Here is a 6506-nt window from a genome sequence, read left to right on the forward strand (position 1 = left end):
GCCTCATGTTCTACCATTAAATTAAGTCAAAGATTTGACTTAGAATATAAAACCAGTGGGGAATGTGGTAAGGTACCTAAAAGCTGCAAAATTAATATTGATATTTTAAGAGGAAAGGTCAGGCTTTCCTGTCCCGTCCTTCCTTTGGGGAGGGGAGGGAGAAGAATGTAGAAGTTTCTGGCTTGTAAGGACAATGGGTCATTTAACTATAGAGTAAAGGTTGTTTGAGGAACTTCTTTTCTCTTACAATAAAAGACAGAATTTATATACCACCCTACATTGATTTGGCTCTTTCTCCCTTCCTGGAATCCTGAGAGTAACATACCTCTAGGCAAAGGAGGGGAGATAGACACTGAAAGATTTGTAAATGTCTTTGATTGTGTTACCTTAAAAGTTTTAATGTTTCTAGGCCCTGGCCGGTTGGCTCAGTGGTAGAGTGTCGGCCTGGCGTGCAGAAGTCCCGGGTTCGATTTCCAGCCAGGGCACAAAGGAGAAGCGCCCATCTGCTTCTCCACCCCTCCCCATCTCCTTCCTCTCTGTCTCTCTCTTCCCCTCCTGCAGCTGAGGCTCCATTGGAGCAAAGATGGCCCGGGCGCTGGGGATGGCTCCTTGGCCTCTGCCCCAGGTGCTAGAGTGGCTCTGGTCGCAACAGAGCGATGCCCCGGAGGGGCAGAGCATCGCCCCCTGGTGGGCAGAGCGTCGCTCCCTGGTGGGCGTGCCGGGTGGATCCCGGTCGGGCGCATGCAGGAGTCTGTCTGACTGTCTTTCCCCGTTTCTAGCTTCAGAAAAATACAAAAAAAAAAAAAAGTTTTAATGTTTCTATAAATTCCCTAAACAAATATTATAAGCTTATGCCATGATGTCATGCTCCCCCCAGCCTGTACGTGATCAAGGGTATATAAACAGCCTCTGAAATGTATTTGACACACACGATTTGGGTCTGCAATGCCCCGTGTTAGTCATGTGTGGCCAGCATATTTAAGAAATCTCCTCCTTTAATAAAACCCTTCAAAATTCATCTGGACTTGGTGTCTCTATGTAAACCTGTGGAATTGAGGTAAGGGTACTTTACAACAATCTGTATACAGTCAGCAGATATATGCTTATGGTTGTTTCCACTATAGAGGCTGCTGACTTGGGGACAACTGCTGATGAGGAACAATTCCAGCAATTTCTCCTCCTCCAAAAACTTGTATGTCAGTGTATGGCCAGTAGCCACGGCCACCATCACAGCCGCCTGGCCCATGCAGGTTCACATTTGATTCGAACAGAAGGTAATGAAACAACAGAGCCAAGAACTGGTGGGCCATTACCTTTATCCTAGCTTGTGCCTGGTGGGCAAGAAATACACACAGTGGGAAAACACTTCCCTTTTCATTCAGGGCTCCCAAAGCCACTGACTTATTTGAGTTTCCTAGAATCAAAGTTTATACCTCACCAGACTTATTCACCTCTGTTCCCCATCTCCTTTTCTCTGCACAAACTGGCTTCTCCTTCAGCATGCTGCCATCTTGGCTGCTTCTCCTCTCCTCCACGTGGTCTTTCTCTGCTCTCCCCCAGCACGGGCTCCTCTGCCCCATTTTATAGTGTAGAAATCAAAACCTTTAATCCAATATACAAACAAGGAAGTCTCTGATACAAAGTCACTTGGGGTGGGAAAGGCTTAGTCTTAAAACTAAGCCTTAGGCTAAAACGACCCTGCCTGCTTACAGCCTATCCCCCACACCCAATGCAAACTATAAGTGAGCAAACATATATATCAGATTTACAAACTTATTTGACCAACAGTCAGCATAAAGCTCCATGTTTTGAGGACATATTCGAGCTCACTCTGTGCTCCCTGGAGCTTTAGCACAAGGGAATGCCCTTGCTGATCAAGTCACTCAACTGAGATTATTGGAATAACTGTAGTAAATCAGGCAATCCAGTCTCATACTATTCATCATCAGAACACTGCAGCCCTGCATAAAGTTTCAGCTCTCTCAGGAGGCAGCACGAGAGATTGTTAAATCCTGCCCAGAATGTCCTGTGCTACAGTTTGTCCCCTCATTTGGAGTTAACCCTCGAGGACTCCTACCAGGGCAACTTTGGCAAATGGATGTTACTCATATATCTTCATTTGGCAAACAGTCCTATGTCCACGTTACAGTGGATACATATTCTGGATTTATAGTAACCTCTGCCAGAACAGGAGAGGCTGCTAAGCATGTCACAGCTCACTGTTTGTATGCATTTTCTGCTTTAGGACTCCCTAAGATGATTAAAACTAACAATGCTCCTGCAAAAGTAGGAAAAACATTTACATTTTGTCAGACTTTGGAATCACCCTGAAGACAGGTATTCCTTACAATCCTCAGGGCCAGGGCATTGTGGAGCGTGCCCATCAAATGTTTAAAGATCAATTAAAAAACAAAAAAGGGGGAGTCAGGCTGAGAGACTCACCCTATAAGAACAATTGTATAAGGCTTATTTTACTTTTAAGTTTTTTGACCATTTGTTCCTCAGGACTTACTGTAGCCAAGAGGCATTTTACACCAGCTGAGCAATGCCTAAGTCCCTCATGTTATACCAGGATATTAGCTGGTCCTGAGTGGCAAAATTCAAATTACTAACTTGGGGGTGAGGATAAGTTCCAATTTTGTTGGCAACAGGTCCTCTTTGAATGCCAGCGAGGAAAAGGAACGTGAAACCTCATCATGGATTGACACCAGCCCCTGGAAAGCAACCTGGTTCCAGAGATCCAGAATGCCCATTAAGCTTAAGGCAAAAGCTTAATGTGCTGGAAGCAGTGATCATGGGACTTGGAATGAGCTACAGAGTGAGAATGTGAGAACAGTTCCAGGGCCTGTGGACTTTTCCTGAGTGTGACTCCTGCTCCTTGTGACAGTTCTCAATGGGACTGCAGTGGGGTGGGTTGCATCTGCAGGGAATGTTCAACAGTGATGGTGTCAACATGGACTTGAACATATTAAGGACATCCAAAACAGCAAAGACTCTATTATAGATCCTGTTGTATTGGCTAAGAATTTGTTTGATAATCTAAAAGGCTTTTGAGGTTCGGGAGGTGTGCAGTGGCTGCCAGAGTTTAACTCTTGAAGGAGCAGGAACAGGGAAGGGCTGATAGGGTCCGTGTGAGGCTGAGAACAAAGAGATCAGCACAAAGCTGGACAAACATCCTGCATCCTTATCAGAAGTTTATGTTTGAAATTCTACACTAAGCTAAACCCTTCCCCTGTTGCTATGCTGCACGCGACCTCCCTAGTGAATAGCTAACTGCCACATCTGCTTCTGTATAATGCTTGCTCACTTAGGATATATAAGGACCTAGTTGTAAGCGCCAGGCACGACTGTCGTTTGCAGCCCTTTGTGGGTACGGTGTCTCTGGACACCTTGAGAGTTCGTCCCTGCGCAGGTTAAACTTGGCCAATAAAGTAAGATCTAAACCCCTGAAAGTCTCCGACGTTTGTTCTCGGGCTTGGTGAATGCAACAGCTTTAATAAGCCCTTTAATGTATTAAGACGCTCATTTTGGTATCTGTTAGCATTGGCTATGTTAATTTTGTGTTTATTCTATATTTTTCCAGTCTGTCTCTGAATCAGAATCCAGGAAATCAGATGAGTGCAAATCTCAGCACACAAGCTAAAAATATAGTAGGGGGTTATGTGGCAGACTGCAAGCTGATAAGATCCTTACAGTTTAGATTTTTGGGGGACAGAGGTGTGGGGGACTGGCTGTAAATTGACAGAGTCCTTGCTGCCCAACCCCCTACCTCACTTGCTTAAATTGCTAAAGGCTAAACTCTTCCCACAACCTCAGATTAAGTTGCTAGAGGCGATTTACATGCCCTTCTTCTCACCCGTTGTTTGTTCTGATGTTGGCTGATTTCACATATGCATGGTGGGGGGATTCCGCTTTACACCTTAAATGAATTCCTGTTTATGCCTCAGATATGACTTTGTATTGCAGACTTCCTTATTTTGCATATGGCTCTGCGCTATATAATAAAACAGACCTGAAGCTTTGCTCTCTCTGGCTTGCTATCAGCTTGCAGAGACCTCCTGGTCCCACACTTCTTTTCTCTGAGTTTATTTCTTCATTCCACACCATTGTCACTCAGGACTTGGACAATTACTAGCCATGCTCCTCCCCGGCAAATATGATAAGTGGAGAAACAATGTTCAAGGAAGGGAAAACTGTCACATAATTTCAATATGTCAAGTCTAAAGATAACCTGTGGGCAGGGTTGGTATCATGGGTTGTGATTTATGCAGCCGCTCTGGTCACACATAGAGGACCCTCACATTTATTCAATGCTCTGCTGTTGCCATCTTGAAACAAGAGGCACCATATTTTTATTTTGCACAGGGTCCCACAAATCATTTTCACTTCTACCTGTGGGCTAAGAACCCAGTATTAGAGCTATTGTGTCCAGAGTTGGGAACATGGGTTTCCTTAAGGTAGGAACGTGGACTCAGCATCTATCAGCCACACTTATGCCCTATTAACCACTGCCAGCCCAACAATAACACCCCCTAAGAGAAAGCCATTTATCCCAAATCAAAGGGCTCTTGAATCAAAACTAAGTAAATGAAAAAGTCCCCAACTTAGGGTCTCTTTTATCCACCAGCCTCAGCTCTGAGGCTCACAGAGGTTAAATGTAGAGCCTGGATGCTCTTGTGTTGAACAGAAGAGCTAATTCTCACGGAACATGTGAATTCCTCTCAACTAAGGATCTACGTAGGATACCTCCCTAGATGGCAGTCGAGTGGAAATGAACATTCAGGAAAGAGGCCTAGCTTTATTTTGTGACTTGGAAAGTTCCTAGAATCAGAAAAAGTGGCCCCTCCCCCTTGCCTCCACCCTCTCTCGCTGCTGCCTCCTCAGCACTCCCACCTATGTGGGTCCCAATTGTCTCCCTTTGCAAAGTCAGGCTCTCCCACATTTTCAGACTAAGTCCCAGCATGGGAGGAGCCCCTGCCTCACAAGGGAGCTGCCTAAACACCTTGCCCCATTTTTGCTATACCTAGATCCTGAAATCATTTCGGGACCCTTTTTCTGGCTTCCAGATCTCAAGTTCTTGGTTTTAGTTCTGATCCCACCTTACCTGATCCTTCTGGACTTAACTCGATACCTTCTGGCATGCTCTGCTGGCCCTACTCTGCTGCACCACTTTGTGATTTAAGTTGCTGACACTCAAGAGTCTGACAGAGACCCAAGACGGAGACAGCAGAATGTTCACGTCGTCGCTGCATTTCACACCCCACCTATAGGCTTCCAGGTGCAGACACTATTTAACTTTCCTATGCTAAATAAACTCATTGTGGATAAAAGCTACTGAATGAAAGCCTAGTAATAGCTACAAAAAAATAAAAAATTATTTTCATTTTTATCTTTTTTTTTTTCTTTTCTACAGAGACTGAGTCAGAGAGAGGGATAGGTAGGGACAGACAGGAACGAAGAGACATGAGAAGCATCAATCATCATTTTTTCGTTGTGGCACCTTAGTTGTTCATTGATTGCTTTCTCATATGTGCCTTGACGTGGGGGGGGGGGGGCGGCGGGAGGTGCTACAGCAGATCGAGTAACCCCTTGCTCGAGCCAGCGACCTTGGGTCCAAGCTGGTGAGCTTTGCTCAAATCAGATGAGCCCGCGCTCAAGCTGGCAACCTCAGGGTCTTGAACCTGGGTCCTCCGCATCCCAGTCCGACACTCTATGTACTGCGCCACTGCCTGGTCAGGCTCATTTTTACCCTTTTAAAAATGTTTATTTTATTGATTTTAGAGAGAAAGAAAGGGAGAGAGACAGGAACATCGATCTGTTCCTGCATGTGCCGTAACCAAGGATCGAACCAGCAACCTCTGCACTTTGGGATGATGCTTTAAACAACTGAGCCATCTGGCCAGGATGAAAAAAATTTTTTTAACTAAAAAATGACAATAATAAGTAACTGACTATCTGTAAAATGTAATAAAAACTACCTTTTAAATTTGTGATGTGACATAATGAACTTACGAGACAAGCAATTAAATTTGGTTGTAGTCCATATTCAATGAACTAGAATAGAATTAAAACTTTACATTAAAATATCATTTAATATTAAAATTTATCACAATTATTTAATTCTAAAAAGTAAAACAGACCTATGGTATCAAAATTGCTCTACAAATTACAAAAAAGAAAATGCTAACACATATACACACTTTAGGTACTTAGATGACCACTTTAGACTTAATACCAATCTAAAAGAGAAAACGTCCAAATAATGAACAAAAAAATCATCTCATTTAGAAACTCTTCAATATCTATGCTTTTAAAACATCTTTTTGATTCTAGTCCTACAAAATAACCCAAATTAAAGAACAAATGGAGAATGGCTTTAAAGGCGCCATTTGTATAAAAGAATACTGATACTTATCTGTTGGTTTCACATGATTGGCTATGCAGAGTATTTGCTTCATAACAATTCTATTAGTTTCTCAAGGCAACCCAGGCAGAGCTCACTATAG

The sequence above is a fragment of the Saccopteryx leptura genome, chromosome 5, assembly GCF_036850995.1.
Source record: "Saccopteryx leptura isolate mSacLep1 chromosome 5, mSacLep1_pri_phased_curated, whole genome shotgun sequence".
In the NCBI taxonomy this organism is placed as follows: Eukaryota; Metazoa; Chordata; class Mammalia; order Chiroptera; family Emballonuridae; genus Saccopteryx; species Saccopteryx leptura.